Genomic DNA, 23775 nt, shown 5'->3' with positions numbered 1-23775 from the left:
GGGGAGGGGGACCAAGAGGCAGAGAATGACTTGGAGGCCAGAGATGCCTGCAGTCAGGAGCTCTTTTCCACCCTGGAGGAGCCTAGCCAGTCACAGCAGTCAGACCTTTGCGAAGCGCAAACAGGAGAGGAGGCCCCTGGTAAGTGGATCTGATTTTGGGAATTGCTGAAGCAAGTTGTTGGGGACAGGAGGATTGGAGAAAGCAGGCTCGTCTCCCACTGCACGCCTAATCTGAGCGGTGGAACAGGCTGTTGATAGACTTCCTCACTTGATGGGAATCTCCCTCAGAGATCTCCAGGAAACTCTCCTGGAGTTACTGGGCAATCCACTGCCGCAAGTTCCTTGGCACAGCTACTTTGTTTCTTGCCCCATTAATGGTAACTTTCCCATGCCACTTTGTCGTCACAGGGTTTTGTGTGTGGACCATTGCTGCACACAGATGATCCGCATAGGGGCCAGGGCTTGGAGAAGCCGCAGTCTTGGAGAAGACCCTCCCTTGATTCCCTGGCCACCCCCAGCGAGATATCTTCCATTATGATCATCTCCTGTGGAAAGTGTGGGGACAGGAACGATTATCAGACCCCCCATACAGCACTGGCTCTACCTAAGAGCCACGTGCCCAGTGTACAGTAGTGAAGAGTGATTTACCCTGCCTCTGTGTCTATTCACCATTTTGGGGGTCTTGTGGCTCATGTGTGCTTGCCTGGGGTCAGCCAGTTAGTGACAAGTGTGAGAGTATTGGCTGTGTTTTAAAGCACTGAATCAGTGTTATCTGTGTTGCAAATAATACCGCTTCTGTAAAATGTTGCATTTAAACTTCACAGAGATGACCTTGGGAGCCTTGCCTCCCTCTTTGTTATCAGTGGCAGAAAGGCTGCGCAGAATTAGAAAGTGACCAAGGAGAACTTTCTCCATGAGGTTATGATGCACTCTGCCACTGAGAAACAGGAACTGAAGGAGTGGTGGGACAGCGAGAAGAAGGACCGAAAGGAGAACGCGGCGCACCAGAAAGAAGCCATGGAGCGGCTCTTAAACATTATGAAGCACCAAGTCTGCACCCTCCAGGCGATACTAGCTCTTCAAACCAAGCAGCTCCAGCACCTGCCCTCCCTCATGTGCACCAAATCACCTCCTAGCATTACAAGTATTGCAATCCCGAGATTAGCAACAAATATTAGTGGCTTTCAGCTTCAAATTGCTGCCTCAAGGCATTCCTGATCCTTATGGCCCCACGCTGTGCCCCTCTAAGAGCCCTGGTCTCTGGCTGTTCAAACTCTGAGCCGCTGCGGGCCAGCCCTGAGAGAAGCTTTCACCCTTCCCCTCACAAATATTATGGAGCGTACAGCACGTAGCTAAAAACATAGGAATATTGTAATCGGCCATGTCCAGCTTCCCACACAGGCATTACCAGCGGGCTTTTAAACGGCCAAATGCGCACTCCATAGTCATTCTGCACTTGCTCAGCCTGTTGTTGAACTGCTCCTTGCTGCTGTGAAGTTGCCCTGTGTATGGCTTCATAAGCCACGGCATTAAGGGGTAGGTGGTGTCTCTCAGGATCACAATGGGCATTTCGACTTCCCCTACAGTGATCTTCTGGCCCAGGAAGAAAGTCCCTGCTTGCAGCTTCTTGAACAGGCCAGTGTTCCAAAATGTGTGCGCATCATGCACCTTTCCAGACCAGCCTACATTAATGTCTGTGAAATGTCCACGGTGATCCACAAGTGCCTGGAGAACCATTGAGAAATACCCCTTGTGGTTAATGTACTCCGTGGCTAGGTGGTCTGGTGCCAGAATTGGAATCTGCGTGCCATTTATCATCCCTCCGCAGTTAGGGAAATCCATTTGTCCAAAGCCATCCACAATGTCACACACTTTGCCCAGAGTCACAGTCTTTTGGAGTAGGATGCAATGAATGGCCCTGCACACTTCAAATCAACGCGACTCTCATGGTCGACTTTCCCATTCCGAACTGGTGAGCGACCGATCAGTAGCAGTCTGGAGTAGCCAGCTTCCACAGTGCAATCACCACGCGCTTCTCCAGCGACAGGACAGCTCTCATTCTCGTGTCCTTGGGCTGCAGGGCTGGGGTGAGCTCACCACACAGTCCCATGAACGTGGCTTTCCTCATGGGAAAGTTCTGCAGCCTCTGCTTGTCGTCCCAGACGTGCATCACGATGGGATCCCACCATTCGGTGCTTGTGTCCCGAGCCCAAAAGCGGTGTTCCACTGTGGTCCGCACCTCCGTGAATGCCACAAGCAATCTCATGTCGTAGCTACTACACGTGGCGAGATCAATGTCGCACTCCTCTTGCCTTTGTCGTTTAAGGAATAACTCCACTACCACTTGTGACGTGTTGGTCAGAGCAAGCAGCATACTGGTCAGCAGTTCGGGATCTATTCCTGCAGCCCAAAAGAGGCGAGGCGCACAGTGCACAAACCGTTGAAAGATAGTGCCAAATGTGGACGGAAGCACAGGGATGGCTGGCATGCGATACAATGCATCACTGGGCATTGGGACGGGACCCAGGATGCCCCGTGACCCCCTCTGCCTTCCCACAAGTCTTAGGGACAAAAGAGAAAGAGGTGCTCTGTGGGACAGTTGCCTCTGAACAGTGCTGCAAGTGCCGCAGTTGCGAACACACTATTGCGCAGGGAGCTGTCAGTGTGAACACACAACAGCGGTTTTCCTTTTGTGCTCTTTGACTGGCACTGTAACTTTGCTAGTGTAGACGTGCCCTTTGAGTCCTCTGTCCACAGGCATGTCCCTGTATGGCTTGGGGAGTCATAAGGTGTATCCCTGGCCTTCTCTCAATGGGTCAGTTGTATAGCTGACGTCATTTGATGGGCCATCAAGCAGGTTAGGCAGTGCTGCTGCCTGGGGGTGTCACCCAGATGCACAACAAGTTTGAAATACAGATATATCATACAAATCTATAACTCACAATACAAAGGTGATACCAGCATATAAACAAGATCATCATACTTGGCAAATTATAAAGTTTTCACAGATACCTCACATAGCATATCTGGCACGACTCATTGCAATTTTACGATATTGGTAACCATAATATCATAAAGTGTCTCCCATACTCCATACAGCGTCACAGTGTGTTGTTCAAATGTGCCCAGTTTATCATTCTATTCATTCATATTGCTCTATAGAACTGACCTGTCATTATTTACCATTCCATCAGCAATGATTTTGTTTTCTTCAAGATCATGGATAAAAAGTGTTGACTACTATTTAACCAAAACCAGATCCCTGCACTAGAAGCATCCACTGGATGATGATTCCCCATTTACAATTAGTTTTTGAGATCTGTCAGCCAGTTTTTAATCTATTTAATAGGTGCTACGTTGATTTTGTATAGTGCTAATTTTTAAAATCAGAATGTCGTGAAGTACTATTAAAATGTCTATTATGCCAACGGTTATCTTTGTTAACCAAACTTGTAATATCATCAAAAAAATGTTATCAAGATTGTTTGCCAAGACCTATATCCCATGAAACCACATGGATAGGTATTAATTATGCTGTCATATTTTAATTCTTTATTGACTGTACCCCATATCAGCCTTTGCGTGATTTTACCTGGAATCCACATGAGACTAAGTGACCTGGAGTTACCTCGGTCATCCTGTTTACCATTTTAAAATATTGAGACACTAACTTTTTTCCCAGTCCTTTTGGACTTCCTCAGTATACCAGAAGTTTTGTAAAATATCAACATCAACGGCTCAGAGAGCTCCTCATCAATTCTTTTGAAATTCTTGGGTACAAATTATCTGGTCTTTCAGATCTGAAAATGTTTAGCTTTAGCAGTCTGTGTAATATTCTCCATACTTACTGTTAGAATAGAAACTGTGTAATTATCACTGCCAACTCTGACATCATCCAGCTTCTTCGCAAATCCAGAACTGAAATATTTATTGAACTCTTCTGCCTTGTCTGCACCACTACTGACAACTTTACCATCCCTGTCTAATAAAGGTGTAAAGCTTTTCTAAAATGAAATATTCAGGGAGGGTTAAGGTAGAAATTCAGCTATAGAATGTCTGCTTTAAACTGAAAAATTACTACTAAAAGGACAGACTCAAGGTGTTTTTATTTTTTGTTTATAACAAATGTTGGGAAGCATGGAACTGAAATCTGTCATTTAAAAAAAAGTGCTGCACTGAAAAGACACGAGCTAGTTTGTCATTGCAGGTTCAGTCCCAAAGACTAGGCTGCACAAAACATGGCTTTGTTATTGCAGCTTCCCCGCACTGTGCACATAATGAATTGCTAATTTTAGGGTCTTCCCAACAGTTGGCTTGTAAGGTCACTTCTGAGGACTGAGCTACTGACTTTTTTAACTATAGGAATTGGGTGTAGAAGACAGCAAGGGAGAGAACACTGCATCAATTATTTGTTCATGAAATATATATACTGTGACTGTAAACAGATAAGGAAAAAATGTAGGTCATGTTTTAAGCTTCTAAACTCTGCCAGTGCCCCTGTAGACCAGTGGTTTTCAAACTGCGGGTTGCGACCCAGTAGTGGGTCATGGAATGCACAACACTGGGTCGCGGCGGCTTTGGTCAGTCGGCTAGTCCCTACCTGTTCTAACACTGCGCTGCGCCCCGGAAGCGGCCAGCAGTAGGTCTGGCTCCTAGGCGGGGAGGGCCCACAGGGCTCCGCATGCTGCCCTCACCCTGAGCATGAGCTCCGCACTCCCATTGGCTGGAAGGGCAATGCCTGCAGGCAAGAGCCAAGAGAAGCTGCCCTGACCCCCTCCAGCACCTCCAACCCCCTGCCCCAGGTCTAAGCCCCCTTGTGCACCCCAAACCCCTCATCCCTGGCCCCACCCCAGAGCCTGCACGCCTAGCCCAGTGCCCTGACCACCTCCTGCATCCCAACCCTGTACCCCAGCCCTGAGCCCCTCCCACACCCAAACCCCTCATCCCCAGCTCCGTGGGGGTGCGGGCATCAACAATTTTCTTCAACTGGGTGGCCAGAAAAAGTTTGAAAACCACTGCTGTAGAACACAATCATACAGACACACAGAACAGATGCTTAAGTTGTTTTTTCCCATTTCACTTATTTATTTATAATTACAGAGGCAGTCTCTTTTCCTGTTGCTCATAATGGTTGGTGCATTCCTAAAAATCACACTGACTGCAGTTGGCTTGGAGGAGATTAGGAAAGGCATTGCTAAAATGTTCCAGCCCTTGCTCAAGATGGCAATTACTCACAACTGAATTAAACACAGCCTGTCACTAGTAGAATGGAATACGTCAGACGAAATGGAGCTGTGCTTCAGGGGAATGAGATAAGACAGGCCGCAACTTATTATGTCATCTGAAAGACTACCTTATCATCTGCAAGACACGTGGAGCCCATGTCATTTGGAAACGTCATAGCACAATTCAGACTAGAAGACGGTTATTAGAATAAGATTCTATCCAGCCTGAAGCAAAGGGATAGTTGCCTCACATTGATACACCACTGTTTGTGAAACAAGAAGTGTTACAAGACCTCAGCTTTCAGATATCTACACATGGAGTTATACAGGAATAACTATTCCCAAAAAACTCCATGTGTGGATGCTTTAATTCTGGAATAAATGTCCTTGAATGATGCCACGTGTGGACATTTATTGAAGAATAAGAGCATCCACACGTAGTTATTGAGATAGCTATTCCAGAATAACTCCATATTGCAGACAAGTCACAGAGGACAATGAATGGTTTGATAAATACCTAGGAGAGGCTACTTATTGCTTGTACAGTAACTGCAGTTCTTCAAAATGTGTTGTCCCTATAGATACTCCACTTCAGATACGCATGAGCTTTTGATGGAGATTTTTGGGAACAGTGTCTGTGGGTCAGTACCTGCGCTGTACATATCCTTAAGCTCTTAAGGAATCTGTATGTTGTGGGGTGTGTGAATGTGGAAATTCCACTCGCTAGACAGTGAAAAGCCTTGACAGCTTTAAAGGTGGCTCTTGTTGGAGCTCAACAACAGGCCTGAGGTCCTTAAGCTCAACTGGCAGTCGAGTATGCAATTGAGGTGGGACTCTGATGGGGACAGCCCTCTCTGGGTGCACCAGAAGCGAAAGTGCTTCCATTTTTGCAGATTTCGCCCTCTGAGGTGTAGGATTGGTCTCCATCCTCCCTTTTTCTTGAGGACTGGAAGCCACTTTGGTAATGGAGGTGGAATCTGTACTGGAGGTGGTGCCAAGACTGGTGGTCAGGTCGGTGCCAGAAGGAGAGTGGATACTTGCTGGTCTAACAGTACCTCAGGTGATACCTTTTGGTACTGGCCAGAAGAGGAGAGTTGGGTTTCTGAAGGATAAAGAAGTCTTGTGGGAGCAGCAATGAGCTCAGTACCGGTGAGGTGAGCTGTTGGGCTGCTTGCTGTGATGTCGCTGCCAGTACCAGAGGTGGCATGAGCAAGCAATCTGTATGCTCTCTAAGCTCTTGGCCTGTTAAGAGTATGCGGTACCAGAAGAGCTAGTACCAAGGGAGTTGGTGTTGATGCTGATCTCCTTGCAGAGTCCTTGTGTCAAAAGGGCTCTGAATTGGATGTCAAGGCTGGTACCAAACAGGGCTTCTTGGCATGAGAAGACCCAGAAATCTTCTTTGAAGGTGGGTGAGACTCAGTATCAGGAAGGAGAGGAGAGTCTGCTGTACCCACACTGGGACATGAGGTCTCTTTAGCAACTGACCTTTGGGGAGACTTCTCCTTCCTACTCAATTTCCTGTCAGTGGACTTGGGCCTCTTCTTCTTAGCATGCTTTGGGGGTTCTGAAACAGCTTGCCAGAGCTTAGATGTTGGAGGTCTATAGAGCATTTGGGTCTCTTGAGACCAATGTACAGGGAGGGAGTTGGGCCCTGGCCCCTGACACCTTGGCAGTCCTTAAAGAGTACTCCATAAGTAGATTGAGCCTGTCCTCCCTCAGCCTCCTAGATCTACCCTTCAAGATGGAGCAGACCTTGCAAAGGTTAAACCCTGGGGTTTTGACCATACCTTGGACTTAGGGGCAGCCCCAAACAAAGGGGGAACTGTAGGTGGCAGGAAGCCCCGGCTGTCAAAGAAGGAGAAATATACACAGTGCAAAAAACAAAAGCAAAAAGTCTGAAAACAAAGAAAATCAATTAAATTCAAAATAAGTAAAATAAGAATAAATCAAGTAAGAAGGCAAAGTTCACAAGCTAACTAAGGATACAGCAAGGCTCAGTCTCAGGCTGCAGGCGGTTGAGAAGGAACTGCAGCAGCAGGGGATCCGACCTTCCCTACACACACCCTCAAACCAGAGACCAAGGATAGGTATGGCACAGGGACAAACCTGTGGACAATGCTACTGAAAATCTCCAAAGGCCCATGGGCACGTGTGCCTCTGACGTGGAGCGTCCACAGGAACAACTACAGTACTTGAAGAAGAATATGGTATTTTAAAATGTTATTTTAAAAATCACTACAATCCAAAACTATTTTTCATCAATAAAAAAAACCAAGGTCTAAATTTTCAAAAGGGACATTATTTTGGGTGCTTCATTTTAGTGTGCCCAACTTGACACACTTTACAAGGACAAGTGCCCAGTGCTTTCTGACAATCAGAATATCAGTCAATATCACCTGAAAATTTAGGCCTCAGTTTAAATGAGAGAGTAGATTTGGGTACAAACAATTCTTAATGCAAAAACAACAAGGACAAGAGGAATATGGAAGAAAGGCTTTGCAGATAAAGCCTTCACCTCTAAAATGGGAGTATTAAATCCAGTGTGAGATTTAAGTGAAATAAGTTTGGTGGGCCTCAGATCAATTCCCAAATAAAGGAGTTCCAAATAACAAAAAGCATGAGATGACAGAATTGACTCAGAACTGCAGCCATATTTCCTCATGCCCAAGAAGTCACAGGCAGACAGAATGAGGCCATTCATACTGCCCGTGCTTGTGCTGGGAATAATGGAACCATGAGTGTTTCTCTTTGTGGCCTCTAAGGGCCCAGTCCTCTAAGATTCTGAGTATACTTGGCTCCTATTGAAGCCTGAGAGTGCTGAAAGTGTTCAGTGCTGCTCAGAATAGAGCCAACCATGCTCTTTGCAAGGACAATATTTATTTGAAAAAGGCATAATGCGGCACCCAAAAAGTTTTGGACAATCATCTTGCTCTGTTAGAAGCATCCCTAGCAACCCATATGCAAAGATAAAGATTTGGAGTGGAGGGGTTTGGTTTTTTAACTTTTGAGAGAGAGAGAGAGAGAGAGAGACAGAGAGAGAGAGGTTTTTTTTTTTAAACAGAAGTTATAAAAAGTCCATGACTGCTGACAAACAGCAGATACATAAATACCATTATGAAAGCTCTGCTTCATTTCACAGGATTATATCATGTTATTTTATGTCTGGGCAAGAATGAACTCTTCATCTTTGCCTCCTGATCATCTTGGTTAAAATGGATTTAAAGATTTGATCTGATAGAGACCCTATTTGTTGAAGTGTTGTCAGAAAAGTGGCTATGTAAAAACAACACCCTCTTACCACATTACATTGTGTATTTCTGAGCCAAAATTGTTGACTTTACTCACAAAAAACAGGTTCGCGTTCCTGTTATCCCTGCAGAGCTAACAGTTATGAGCACCCTAGCTAGACTTTATTCTGCCTCCTACACCATCATCAACATTGTCTTCAAAGTCCTCATTGCACAACCTTTACCTTTGGAGCTAATGTTAGAGGAACAATCCAGGTGGGTTTTCAGAACCATTTGCGGCGCTGGTACTTAAAAGTGATTCTTTGATTTTTAAGGTAAGTAAATGCGATGTTTTAAATACCTGAACATAAACCTGGACAAATACATGGTCACTTTTATACAGTCAGTTTGGTCAATTCTGTATACTCTTAGGCCTGATCTACACTGCGGGGGGACTGATCTAAGTTATGCAACTTCAACTATGTGAATAACGTAGCTGAAGTCGACATACTTAGACCTACTCACCATGGTGTCTTCACTGAGGTGAGCCAACTGCTGATGCTCTCCCATCGACTTCGCCTGTGCTTCTTACCTTGGTGGAGTACCGGAGTCAACGGGAGAGCACTTGGGGGACGATTTATCGCGTCTAGACTAGACTAAATCGACCCCCACTGGATTGATCGCTGCCCACCGATCCGGCGGGTAGCACAGACATACCCTTAGAAAAGGAGTAGCCACTGAAATGCAGGCCTGCAAAAGGAACTGGCCTACATTTTGGTGCATTGAGATTAACTGCTCTAATAGTTTTCAGCTGTATACTCAATAAAAGCCTGGGTTTAATACTGCCCCAGCCAAACAGGTAAAATTGTTTCAAGTTCTTCTTTAACTAGATAGAGTTAAGAATTAGGAAGGCTGCTGGCTTAGCTGGTAGGAAGCAGTAAATGTAAAGCTTAAAAGCACATTCTTGGATCTCATGACCTTGGACTTGTTCCTAAAAACAATTTCATAGAATCAGAGAAGTTAGAGAAAGAAAAGATCTATTAAATCTTAATGTACACCTAGGGACAGTGTGGCATTATTCCCTATAATAGAGTCACCAGTGCTATTTTATAGAAGCCACAGTCCCATTGGTACAACTCAGCAAGGGACTGAACACATGCAAGGACACTAACTCAGGGCTTCTAAAGGTCTGGGGACGGGGAATACTCAGACTTACAGAAGAAATTCTCTCCTTTATGGATCCCCCTCCCCCATCACACAGGTGCGCCACAATATAGCTCTCCAGATTGTAAAGTCACCTGTATACCATTGTTCTTGATGTTTTCCTATAAGTTAGTCAGGACAGTGGCAGGAGGTAGGCCCAGCATGAAGTGGAAATGTTTTGTGTTGCAAGGGAAAGGAAGAATTTACAATGGGAACCTCTCCCACAAAAAAAAAAAAAAAAAAAGCAGGCAGCATGATGGTAACAGGGTAGCTGTGCAGCCCAGAAGCTCAGCCTGCCGCAACCATGTTCTGTAACTAGTATGCTGAAAAGCATTGCACTGACAAGGAATGTCAGAAGAACTGAGCTTGCTCAGTTTTCCATATGCTGCTGGCCTTTCATGTCATGTGCTTAGCTGTCAATGACCAATTAACCTTGCATTCAAACCCAACGTGATGCTAGGAAGTGCCCAGAATATTTGGCAGAAGACAAGTGGTTAATAGAAAAGAGGAAGAAAACAGGCTGCAGCATAGAGAATTAGATATATGGTGCAGACAGCTGGGCTCTGTACGTGCTCTGGGGGCCAGGGTTGGGCAAGGACAGAGGCAACATTTATTTTGGAAAATAAGGTTTGGCTCTGACACAGTAACACCTTTGCCAAATTTCCTTCAGCTCTGTGAAAACAGTTACTGCGTCTTCAAGCAACGGACACAGGATTCAAAATCCCAGATTGAGAATGCAGCTCTGGGAACCAGTCATTTAACATGCCATCCAAAAAGCGAACAACCAAAACCTCCACCACCTTCTTGACTGCACTCAGTGAGTGGAGAAGGGCTTTATAATAACGAAACTGAGCTGCTTATTGGAAAAGATTCCAGAAATGTCTAGAAAATTGAATTAACTTTCTGAAATCTCCATTTCTGGTATTTATGTTGAGTGATCCATGCTTATGCGAATATCTCTCAATCTCATAAAACTCAGCCTTGTCGGTTACATAGTAGCTCTTGTCCTCTCAGGGAATTCTGTGAGATCCTTGCTACTTTGTTTTACTTGTGCTCTATACTCTTTTTTGCATATGCTTGTTCTCAAACACAGTTTTCTCTGTCACTCATGAACAGGGCATATACTGAAAATCAGATACAAATACTTATTCATATTCTGCTTGTTTTTTCATCTGAGGATATCATGGCACCTAAGAGAGGTCAGGGCTACAATTCCTATTTTACAACCGGTGAAAGTGAAACACAAAGTGGTGCAGTGATTTGTCCAAGACCAGCATCAGTTGCAGAGCCAGAAACAGAACCCAGGAGTCCTGACTCCCCATCTCCTCCTCTAACCATAACTAAGGTAAAGATTCTGTCATGGGTATTTTTAGTAAAAGTCAGGGACAGGTCATGGGCAATAAACAAAAATTCACAGAAGCCCACGACCTGTCCCTGATTTTTAACAAAAATACCCTGGGGGCAGAGGGCAAGGGAACAAACAGAGCAATGCAGGGGCTTGCAGCTGCTCCTGAGACAGGGGCTGACTGCTGCTGCTCCAGCCTTAGTGGGGCTGACCCAACCCCAGCTGCTGCTCCAGCGGTCGAGGACTGCAGTTCTGGTCATCCTGGGGCTGGCAGCTGCTTCAGCCCTGCCCCAGAATTAGTCCCGGAGGTCCTGGAAAATCACGGAATCCATAACCTCCGTGACAGAATCGTAGCCTTACTTGTTTTGCAGGAGGTTATGGTTATCTCAAACATCTCCAATTCCTCTATTTTTAAGTCTCAACCCAGATCTCCTATTTGGCTCCACTGTCAAGAGTTTTGGCATCAACCTTGACCTTTGACTTTACTTCTACACTCAAGTTTGTTGATCTATCATCACCTCTGCAATACTGCCCAGGTACTACATTGCCTCCACACCATGTCTGCTGAACTCCTCATTGCCTTAACTATTGGAGTTTTCTTCTCTACAGCCTCCTGCAGAATACTGCTGTTTGCCCTCTCACACATACAGTCACATCACCCCATTCTCACAAAACCCCACTAGTATCCCATTTTCTTCAGGATACAGTTAAAACAACCTACATTTAAAAACAATGTCTTCATAGTGTGGCAGAGCTCCAACCTTGTCCCCGAGGGTCCCGCACTTCCAGGCGATTTATGCTAGCCTCAGAGGCTCACTGTGACCCTCCATGTAGCCCCTCTCTCTCTAGGGCCAGGGTTATAGTCTACTGAGTCCTTTTCATCATAAGCCAGCAAGGAGGTTGGTGAGAGAACTTCCACAGTCTCTGTTGTCCCTAAGGGCTTATTCCCAAACAGTTTAGCCTCCTGTCCTGACAGGGGCCTGTCTTCCCCTCTCAGGAGGTGTTTGTCATGGTGGGTTGGGGGGGAACTGGCCCGCCCTCTACTCCGGGTTCTGGCCCAGGGACCCTAATGGCAGCAGCTCATGGCAGCCAACTTTTCACTGCCAGATTTGCTACATTTCCCTGGGCCACTTCCCCACAGCTCTACCGCTTCTCTCTCTTAACGCCTTCTTCACCCTTACCTTAGGGCTCCCTTCCAGTGGCTTGAGGGTGTTTTCATTACCCAGCCCTTCAGCCGCACTTCCTCTCTTCTGGCTCCCTGGCTCTCCTTGGCCTGATCAGAGTGATCCCTTTTATAGTATCAGCCTTAATTAGAGTCAGGTGTTCACATTAGCTTAATGGCCTCATCTGACTCTTTGCAGGTTAATTGGAGTCGGGTGTTCTCATTAGTCTAACAGCTTCAACTGACTCTTTGCAGGCTAATTGGAGTCATGTGTCCACCCTAGCCTGGAACAGCCCCTGCTCTGGTCAGTCAGGGAACAGAAAACTGCTTATCCAGTGGCAAGTATAATCTGCCTTCTACTACTCTGCTGTACCCAACTGGCCTGGGTCTATCACAGTAGTCATTCTCCAGCTGACCTCACAGACTGCCTATCTAGTCATGTCTAGTATGCCCACAACCAAGTATCATGCCTCGAAGTGGGCTTCTCTCTTCCTTTCTCCTTTCCCCAGTTGCCACAACCTCCTCTCTGTCCTAAGTCTTGGCAACACTGGCGCAAGAAGCCTTTTCCTCTGCAGCTCTTGGCATCTTGGAACTCATTTCCTGCATCTCTCCTCTATATTGACTATCCCCTTTCCAATGCCATCTGAAAAATCTGTTTTCCCCACTGTCAATGACATTTATTTTCTCTCTGACTCTACTCAGACAGTTCCAGGCGCCTCCTGCTATTACACCAGTCTGTGGTAGTCAGGACACCAGAGGTTAATTCCTCTGCTCTTTCCAAAGAGAACTATGAGATCTTCTATTTTTGTCAGGACACCACTCACACATATATGGGAAGGACCTCGCTTTAATATGTCACTCAAAGGTTGTTTGCTATAAAAACAAGGTTTTGGTATCAACACTTTCAGAACATCACGAACGTTCTGCAATTATCTAACATACGCACACACCACGCACACCCCAGCCATCAGTTTCCTTGGTTACAGACTGAGAAATAGTCTGCCAACTGGCTTTTGTAGTTCCCTTCACAGCTCATACTGCAGTTAGCAGGGTAACTGCACAAAAATAATCCTTACAGCACACTAAAGTCTCTCTGCAGCAAGACAGCTCCGAGGAGGTAGGGGAGCCTGGTAAACCTTCAGTGAAACACCCTTCAGGAAGTCCTTTAACCCTTTTCATTAAGATCTATGATCGATTTCAGGGGGAGGTTGACTGGGTAAGCATGTCTCAGAAAGACCCATCCAAACAAGACATTCAGGAAACATTCATCCCAGAGAGGTACAATCAAGCAATACAAAAAGCAGGGACTGAAGAGGTTATGTGTTTGGTATGGGGAGTGAGCTGAACACATTAATTCATGCAGCCGGATGTGCAGGCTTAAATCACAGGGTGGGCACTGATTCCAAAACAAAGCACTCACTTGCTGTCTCTGTGCAGGGAGAAACTGCGATAGAAGAAAAAGGACAGTGGCAAGGGAGGTTTCTTCAAAATATTGGACCTACAACTAGAAGACAAAAGTGGCTAGTTCACTTCACAATGGTCTTCGTATTGCCAAGCAGGACACACAAGCTTCAAGGCAGAGACAAAGCATCACACACAAAGCCACTAAACGGTCCCATTTCTAAACCAATGGAAAACAACACAGAAAATTTTTTAAAAAGATCTTGAAAACGTAGTCAGGGTTAAAACAAAATTTGTTTTGGTATGATGCTAAATTTCCATGCCAAGTCCCCTTAACAGTCCTGATGGGAAATTTGCTTCTGAAATGCACACTGTGGGTTGTTGTTTTTTTATGAGTACTGGGTAGAATCTGAATGAGATATTCTTCCCTCCTCACAGGGTTCACTCTTGTATTAGAGGAAATCAAACAGGCTATCCATGTCTCTCTAATTCCTCTTCAGTCTATTACATAACTGACACTGTTCATGCAGTACAGCTTTCATTGGAGGAAGAGCCAGAAGTGGGCAAACTCGTTTGCCCTCCAGCAAGTGAGGGAAACAAACAGAAAGAATGTTACTTGCATCTACTCTACTTTTAATTTCTTGTCAGAGAGAAAAATAAATTGTGAAGGAAAGAATAATAATTCATGGAGGTAAGTGGTAAAGGGGATGTAATGCAACATGCATTTATCAAAGATAGATCATGCCACATTAATTATTTCCTTCTTTGAGAAAATAATTTTTTTTAGATAAGGCAAGATTTACTGTACCTGAACTTCAATAATGTGTTTGACACGGTACCACATGGGAAACCATTCGTTACATTAGGGAAGATGGTACTCAGTATAAGAAATGTAATGTGGATAAGGAAACAGCTAGAGAGCAAAAGGCAACGAGTAGTGCTGAAAGGGGAACTACTGGACTGGAAAGAAATTACTATTGGAATTCCTCAAGGATTAGTCTTGGGACCAATCTTATCCAGTATCTTTGTTAATGACCTTGGCACAAAAAGTTGGCATCCGCTAATGAAATTTGCTGATACCACCAAGTTGAGATGAATCATCAATACAAACGAGGATTGAAATACTTAAGACTGGAGTACAGAAACAGCATGTAATTCAAGAGTACGTAGTTCATGGTCACGTACATAGGATCTAATAAAAATTTGCTACAAGCTAAGGGCTCATCAGCTGGAAATGACAGGAGGAGAGAGACCTGGGTATGTGTGCTGATCTCAGGATAATGAGCCACCAGTGTGACGTAACTGTGAAAAAGGCATATGTGATCCTAGGAAGTATCAGGCAAGGCACTACCAGTATAGATAGAGAAGTATTAATGCCATTGTACTGGGCACAAGGTAAGACCTCATCTGGAATAGTGTGTACAATTCTGATCACCCATGCTAAAAAAAGATGAATTCAAACTGAACAAATGCAGACAAGAGCTACTAAGATGATCAGGGGAATGGAGGGCCTATCTTATGAGGGGAGACTCAGCTTGTTTAGTCTAGCGGAAAGACGACTGAGTGGGGATATGATTACTCTCTATAAATATACCAGGGGCTATTTAAACTAAAGGAGAACATTGGCACAAGAACAAATGGATATAAACTGTCCATGAAAAAATTCAGGCTGGAAATTAGAAGATTTCTAACCATCAGAGGGGTGAGGTTGTGGAACACCCTCCCAATAGGAGTTCTGGGGTCAAACAACTTAATTAATTTTAAGAGAGCTGGATCAGTTCATAAGTGCAATTGTATGATGGTGTCACTTGTGAGGGTAAAGGGCAAGACTCAGCCTCCCTTAGACTCAGGAAGGAATTCTCCCCCAGTCAGATTGGCAGTGACCTTGTGGGGGTTTTCACCTTCCTATGTAGCATATGGGTACAGGTCATTTGCCAGGATTCTCTCTCAGTTATTTCCTTGCCATTGCTGGGACCTTGGGCACTGGTGTGCCTTGGTCCCTAAAATTGTCTGCCTACGGCTCAAAGCAGTCTAGTTGCCTGTGGACTATTATACTTTGATTATTTGCAATTGCTGACTTTAGCATGCGGGTTATGAGTGGTTTTGGTGGCCTGTGTTATACAAGTGATAAGACTATATGAGTTGGTAGTGCCTTTTGGCCGTAAAACTCTATGACTCTAGGAACACGTCACCATGTGACAGTTCTTCAGTGGCCTATATGAAATGAACTGAAGGGTCCCAGTTTGTAGCTGGCAAATGTCAACTTCACAATAAATCACTTTTAAAACCATTGGTATCCTTGACAGCTGTCTCAGAAGAGAGGAAAAGACTGTATGCATCAGAGGCTAAGCCACTACCTCCTAATAATTTGAGACACACTGGAGGAGCAGCATGGGAAACACTTGCACTGCTACTAATTATGCTGTATCTGTTGAGTGGATGAAAACCTGGGCCAGCAATCTAGCTCCTTTCAGCAGCACTATTTTACCACCTCAGTAGCTTAAACTGTTTTGAAGCCCTCACATTGTGTGTGCGCGCGCAACAGAGAGAGGCTGCTTTCATTTTTTCCTGAATCAAGGCAAGTCTCTACCTTAATATGCGATGTATCATACTGTATTTACATGGCACCGTTCATCCCCATTTATACAGAGTACACACAAAGATTACATCACCCAAAAGTGAAATGAAGCCACCTCAGAAGTGGCAACATTTGCAGATGATACAACACTAGTATCTTATATCAAGATAGTTAAGTCCAAAGCAGACTGTGAAGAATTACAAAGGGACTGCACAAAACTGGGTGAATGGGCACCAAAATGGCAGATGAAATTCAATGTTGATAAATGCAAAGTAATGCACATTGGAAAACATTATTGCAACTATACATATAAAATGATGGGGTCTAATTTAGCTGTTACCCCTCAAGAACGAAATCTTGGAGTCATAATGGATAGTTCTCTGAAAATATCCACTCAATGTGCAGCGGCAGTCAAAAAAGCTAACAGAATGTTCGGAATCATTAGGAAAGGGATAGCTAATAAGACAGAAAATATCATATTGCCTCTATATAAATCCACGGCACGCCCTCATCTTGAATTATGCGTGCAGATCTGGTTGCCCCACCTCAAGAAAGATATGGGAATTGGAAAAGGTACAGAAAAGGGCAACAAAAACGATTTAGGGGTATGAAATGGCTGCCGTATGAGGAGAGATTAATAAAATTGGGACTTTTCAGCTTGGAAAAAGAGATTACTAAAGAGGGGATAGGATACAGATCTATAAAATCATGATTGGTTTGGAGAAAGTAAATAAGGAAGTGTTATTTACTCTTCTCATAACACAAGAACTAGGGGTCACCAAATGAAATTAATAGGCAGCAGGTTTAAAACAAACAAACAAACAAAAGGAAGTATTTCTTCACACACACATACACACACACACACAAAACACAGTCAACCCGTGGAACTCATTGCCAGGGATGTTGTGAAGTCCAAGGCTATTACAGAGTTCAAAAAAGAACTAGATAAGTTCATGGAGCATAGGCTATTATGAATGGCTATTAGCGAGGATGGGCAGGGATGCAAAGCCATGCTCTGATGTGTTCCTAGCCTCTGTTTGCCAGAAGCTGTGAATCGGCGACAGCGGATGGATCACTTGATGATCACCTGTTCTGTTCATTCCCTCTGTAGCACCTGGCATTGGCCACTATCGAAAGACAGGATACTGGGCTAGATGGACCATTGGTCTGACCCAGTATGGCCATTTTTATGTTCTTATGAAATCCAGTAGTGGTTTCCCTAAGCACAGAAACATTACATGAGTTAAAGCATGAAGAGGAGACTAATCATGTATCCAACTGAAAATGCAGGTGGAATTTCAGGTTGGCAGAACATAATAATTTAAGTTCCAATCTAACCAGGACATCAGGGTTAACATCTGTAATGCCTTCCATTCTGACTGCCCTACTTAGGAGGCAGCACCAGGAGGCAAAATATAAAGAAGCACATTAGCTTTTGAAATCCCTGAACCAAATAATAAATTACCAGAATCTCCTATTACCCCTTCAGTAGACTCTTAGCTCAAGACCATTGTGAAGACAGTGGTCACTTTGGATGGGCTATTACCAGCAAGAGAGTGAGTTTGTTTGTGGGAGGGCGGAGGGTGAGAAAACCTGGATTTGCGCTGGAAATGGCCCAACTTGATGATCACTTTCGATAAGCTATTACCAGCAGGAGAGTGGGGTGGGAGGAGGCATTGTTTCATGGTGTCTGTGTATAAAATGTCTTGTGCGATTTCCACAGCATGCATCCGATGAAGTGAGCTGTAGCTCACGAAAGCTCATGCTCAAATAAATTGGTTAGTCTCTAAGGTGCCACAAGTCCTCCTTTTCTTTTTGCGAATACAGACTAACACGGCTGTTACTCTGAAACCTGTCTTAGCTCAAAAATACAAGCACCTACAGAACACTTGGGTATCTGATTTTTGGAGGGAAGTGATTTATTTATTTATCTATCCACCCTTCAGAAGGGCTTCAGGATTAACTCTAGATAACCTGAAGTTCTAATACTAGCAGATGATAAACTAGATAGCTTGAAAGCCTGTGACAACTATTAATCTGAATTCTCCTTCCCCTTCCTAAACTGACCTGTAATTTTTTTTTGTTCAGAGCAGCAATCAGACTCCAAATGCCTAAAGTCAAGTTTATATCTTTTCAAGAAAATAGGAAGAGCACATTAAAATATGACAATCACGTCTTGATGGTACATTTTGAAAGGCTATAATTTCCACCAGAGACTCCTGCAATTCTTGCTTGACTGAGCTTCTGGTGTCAGAGGAAGCTCAAAAGGGAAATTGCAAAGCCAGTCAAAATACCACAGCTTTTAGAATTTGAAAAGAATATGTATCATGTGCTGAAAAGATGTTAAACTTGATTACCATTCAGGCACACGATACTGTTTATAGAAACTCATTCAAAAGTTATCTTGGGTCTGGGGATTACACTTTAGAACATTCTATTCAGTACTTCCTTTTTAGCCAACCCAAGAGCCTCCAAGAGACATCTCCATTAAATGCAAAATAGAACTAGAGAAATAATTTTAAGAGGTGTCACCTGTCTTAGACCATATAAAAGAACAGACATATGTTGTAAACATAAACATTATACCTATATAATGAATAATTTTAGTTCTCAAACACCTTAACTCTTTGAGCAGGTCTATTTCTCCCCTATAGTAGATGTTATCATACCGGATGAGGCTGCCATTTTAATGGAAGAGACAAGGTAGGTGAGGTACTATCTTTTATTGGACCAACTTCTGTTGGTAGAAGAAAAACTTTCAATCTTCACAAAGCTCTTCTTCAGGTCTGGACAAAGTAACTAGAATGTCACAACGAAACACAAGGTGGGACCGATTGTTAAGCATAAGGGGTTAACACAGGTTGTAAGAAATCACTTAAAATGAAGTGGGCAATTAACACTTTTGCAGTCATACACAAAGAAGGGTTAGCAATAGTATCAATTGTTGTGAACCATAAAACCAAAAACCCTTTTGAGACCATGATTTTTAGGCCTTGACTACACTACACAGTTTTGTTGACAAAAATCAGCTTTCATCGATAAAGCAGTGGAGATGTACACACAACAATGCTCCTCCGCTGATTTAACTCCCCTGCTATGCTGACAAAATAAAACCACTTCGATGAGCGACAGAGCTTTTTGCGATGCCCCCCAGTGTATATAATGCGCTTGCTTTTGTCGCCCTAACAGCCTTCAGTAGATGTCCCACAATGCCCATCATGACCGCTCTGGTCAGCAGTTTGAACTCCGCTGCCCTGCAGGTACACAGGCACGCCTCTCTCCCCCACTTAAAGGCCTGGGAATTTTTGAAATTCCTCTTTTTGTTTACACAGCGTGGACTGTTCACATACCATCTTCCCAGCTGACCATGCCAGTTTTCCGCCAGAGATAAACTCTCACGTGGAACACACCGGAGTTCAGGGCTGGCCTTACCATGAGGCGAACTGAGGTGGCTGCCTCAAGTGCCAGACTTGGGGGGGGTGGGGGGGGGTGCGCCACTAGGACCCAAGAGTGTAGAAAATTGTGTCTGCTGCTGGTGCATATGTATTCTCTCTGCTCTGGATGCACAGAGATGGAGGAGTGCTGTGCTGGAGGAAGGAGGGCACAAGAGACATAACAGGCAGGCAGGAGAAAAGGTGAGCGGGAATAACAGAAAGCAGCACGAGCTGCAGGGAGAGAGAGGAGGAGGAGCCTCTTATGTATCTCCCTAGCACCTCCAGGAGCCTGGGCTGATTAACACCAGCTTCCCAGGGAGCTTCCTGTTTCCTGCTGCTTCCCTGAACCCACTTGAGGAGAACAGCCAGTCAACTGAAGTAGTAGGAGCCAGTTAGGCTCTTAAGACACTGATATCTTCCCTCACTCAGGCCCTGCTACCAGCCTGCTTATTTGTCCCCTTCAATTGAGTGTTGAGAGCCACTATAGCTGGAACAGAACAGCAGTCATGTGTGAAAGAAAACGCCCCTCTGGAGCAGCATTCAGAAAAAGAAAGAAAGCAAAGGAAGCTTTTCTATCTAAGCAGGAAGGAACTTTCCTGAGATACATAGACACAAATGTTCATGGTGAGCCTTCCGGCCCCAGTGAGGACGTGAGTGGTGAGGAGATGCCTGATCTTCCAGTCAGTAAGAGTGCAGGTAACCTGGCAGCTACTGCAGCATCCATATCTCCATCTCAAATGGATGTAACCACGCACATGCCTGAAGAAAAGTGTAGATCAAAGAAGCGTGTGGTGGAGGTGCAAGAAACAGCTGCTGCTGAGTTTAGTTCCTTAAGTCTAGATGATCCAGGACTGTGGACTCACTTGAGCAGTAGCCTGAGGGACTTCCTTGTAATGCATGGACTACAGCAAGTAAAAAACTTCATGTTCCCAAAGACAATGAAAATAGAAGTTTCCATCCAACACATTACTGGCGTGAAATCCCCAATGGTGGCAAAGTGGAGAGGCCATGGCTTATGTACTCAAAAACCCAGAATGCTGCATACTGTTTTTGTTGCAAACTCTTCCAGTATAATGTTCCAGCCACATTGGGTTCTACAGGAACAAAGGACTGGAAAAATCTGGCTAGAAATCTGGCATGCCATGAGAAGGCAGCAAATCACCAGAGAGAATTCCATAGGTGGAAAGAGCTTGAGATGAGACTAAGGTTAAAGGTCATCATAGATGATCAGCATCAAGAGAAGATTGCATCAGTCTCTTTACTGACAAAATGTTTCGAAAAGGCTCATTGCCATTGTGAGAATGCTTGCTATTCAAAACCTAGCACTGCATGGCACTTCAGATCAGCTGTATGTGCCAAACAATGGAAACTTCCTTAAAATTGTGGAGCTGATGGCTGAGTTTGATGCTGTACTCCAGGAGCATCTAAGAAGAGTCACCACCCAAGAAATGTACACACACCACTACCTTGGAAAAACAATTCAAAATGAGATCATACAGTTACTGGCAACAAAAGTCAAACAGAAGATTGTGGCAGATCTGAAGTCAGCAAGATATTACTCTGTTATTCTGGACTGCACACCTGATATCAGCCATATGGAATAAATGACTTTAATGGTGTGTTTTGTAACAACAACAGAACCTAGTGAAAATGTCCCTGCAATGTCAGAAAGCATTTTCTAGAATGTATGGACATTGATGATACTACAGGAGCTGGGATGACAAATGTGCTTCTTAAAAAGATGGAAGATATGGGAATTGCGATAGCTGACACAAGAGATCAGGGCTACGATAATGGTGCCAACATGAGAGGAAAGAACAGAGGAGTACAGATACGGATCCGAGAGTTAAACCCTCAAGCTTTTTTTTGTCCCATGCAGTTCTCATTCATTGAACTTGGTGGTCAGTGACGCAGCATCAGCTTCTAGTGAGGCTGATGAATTTTTTAATGTAATTCAAAGCTTCTATGTATTTTTCTCTGCATCAACTCGTTGATGGCAAATTTTGAAGCAACATCTGGGAACATCGTCTCTGACACTGAAACCACTGAGTGCCACATGATGGGAAAGTCCAGTGGAGGCGATAAAGCCTATCAAAAACCAAACTGGGAAGATAGATGATGCCACAGTTGCCATTATGGAGGATAATGCTATGACAGGAACTGTTCATGGAAGAACAGTGGCAGACGGAAATGGAATCACCAGAAACGTACATAACTTCAAATTTCTGTGTGGCTTAGTGTTATGGCATGACATACTGTTTGAAATAAATGTTGTTAGCAAGAGACTCCAAGGTGTTGACCTTGATATATCTGGAGCAATGGCAGAACTGGTCAAAGTAAAGTCATACCTACAGTCTTACTGGTCAGATGAGGGATTTCAAAATGTTCTGAAGAGTGCACAGAAGTTGGCAGAGGAACTTCGCACTGAAGCTATTTTCCCACCCATTCAAGAATACAAGAGTCACCGAAGAAGACGACATTCTGATTACGAGGCACGGGATAATCCCATAAGAGATCCCAAACAACAATTCAAAGTTGAATTCTTTAACCAGGTGCTAGATTGTGCAATACAGTCAGTTAAAGAACGTTTCATGCAGCTCAAGGAACGCAGCAGTATATTTGATATGTTGTATGATATTCCAAAACTCCTCACTATACCTGAAGAAGGCCTACACCAGCAATGCAGGGCACTAGAGACAGTGTTGGCACATGATAATATGCATGATATTGATGCAAGTCATTTAGGTGATGAACTGAAAGCCCTTTCAAGATACATTTCAGCAGGATCAACTCCAAAGGCTGTTCTGGAATATATGTGCACAAATAAGATGACCACCCTCTTTCCAAATGCTTTTGTTGCTCTGCACATACTTCTAACACTTCCTGTAACAGTTGCCAGTGGAGAACCCAGCTTCTCCAAGCTGAAGTTAATTAAAACACATCTACACTCCACAATGACAGAGGAGAGGTTGGTCGGCCTTGCAATCATCTCAACAGAGCATGAGCTGGCCCAGACTTTGGATCTTCAGCAAAAAGCAGTTCAAATCTTTGCAACCAAGACGGCACAGAAAGCACCACTTTGATTATTCAAACAGATAAAAATGCCAGCGTTTACTATGCAGACAAGAAAAACTATGCAAATTACATAGCATAATAGGCCTGACGATACGTACCCAGAACCACCCGCGACAATGTTTTAGCCCCATCAGGCATTGGGATCTCAACCCAGAATTCCAATAGGCAGCGGAGACTGCGGGAACTGTGAGATAGCTACCCACAGTGCAACATTCCGGAAGTCGACGCTTGCCTCGGTACTGTGGAAGCACTCCGCCGAGCTAATGCACTTAGAGCATTTTCTGTGGGGACACACACACTCGAATATATAAAACAGATTTCTAAAAAACCGACTTCTAGAAATTCGACCTAATTTCATAGTGTAGACATACCGTCAGTGTCTAGCAGAATTAGGAATTTAAGTTCTCATGCTCGTCTATTAAAGGTATTGTGCAGGTGATTCCTTTGAGGATGAGGACTAATAGGTCAGATATGGAGTGATCGCTTTGTGAAAAGCGTTCACTCAGGGGCGCACAACCCGCACAATACCATCAGGGTGAGGAGCAGCCCTGGCAGCCTCCCACAATAAATTCTCCTCTGCTTGTGAAGAACATATTCTGACACAAGAATTGCTATCGAGAGGCAGAGTAGGCCCAACAATCTACAGTACTTTATGCCATTCATGGTATCCTCCTTAACCCCAAATGAACAAAAAGAAAACTTTCCTACTGCACTTTACTTTAAAAATCCCCCAAATCTTCCTCCTCTTAACTTGGCTTGATTTTACTTCTCTAGCAGAGGTTGACTTGCACCTTCAAGCTGTTTTTCAGTTATCTGAATGCAAATTAAAAGTAACCCAAACTTTTCTTTTTACAGATGGAAAAGTCTTTGTTTCATACACAAACCAGCTGAACTGATTTTCTCTGAAATTTTCCCAGAGTACAGATGTTTAAGCTGAGATCAAATATGGAAAGCTATGCCTAAATGAAACTAAGGAGTTATAGCGAAGACTCCTTTGCAATCTTAACTCTAGCATTCACTGATACAAATATTATAATAGAGAGAGACAAAGACAAATGCTCTCCTATTACAACGTTTATATTCCGGCTCCAACCTCTCTGAGAACACAGCCAAACTTTATACCAC

General features: G+C 44.1%; 1 protein-coding gene across 9 annotated transcripts in view; it reads right to left on the bottom strand.

Moving 5' to 3' along the window:
- The window catches only part of ALKBH3 (alkB homolog 3, alpha-ketoglutarate dependent dioxygenase), a 67462-nt gene that overhangs the window by 18477 nt on the left and 25210 nt on the right, over positions 1-23775 (bottom strand). The gene's annotated exons all lie outside the window — the stretch shown is intronic.

The sequence above is a fragment of the Chelonia mydas genome, chromosome 6, assembly GCF_015237465.2.
Source record: "Chelonia mydas isolate rCheMyd1 chromosome 6, rCheMyd1.pri.v2, whole genome shotgun sequence".
NCBI lineage: Eukaryota > Metazoa > Chordata > Testudines > Cheloniidae > Chelonia > Chelonia mydas.
The sequence above is the reverse complement of the archived record's forward strand: the minus strand, read 5'-3'. Positions and strand labels throughout refer to the sequence as shown.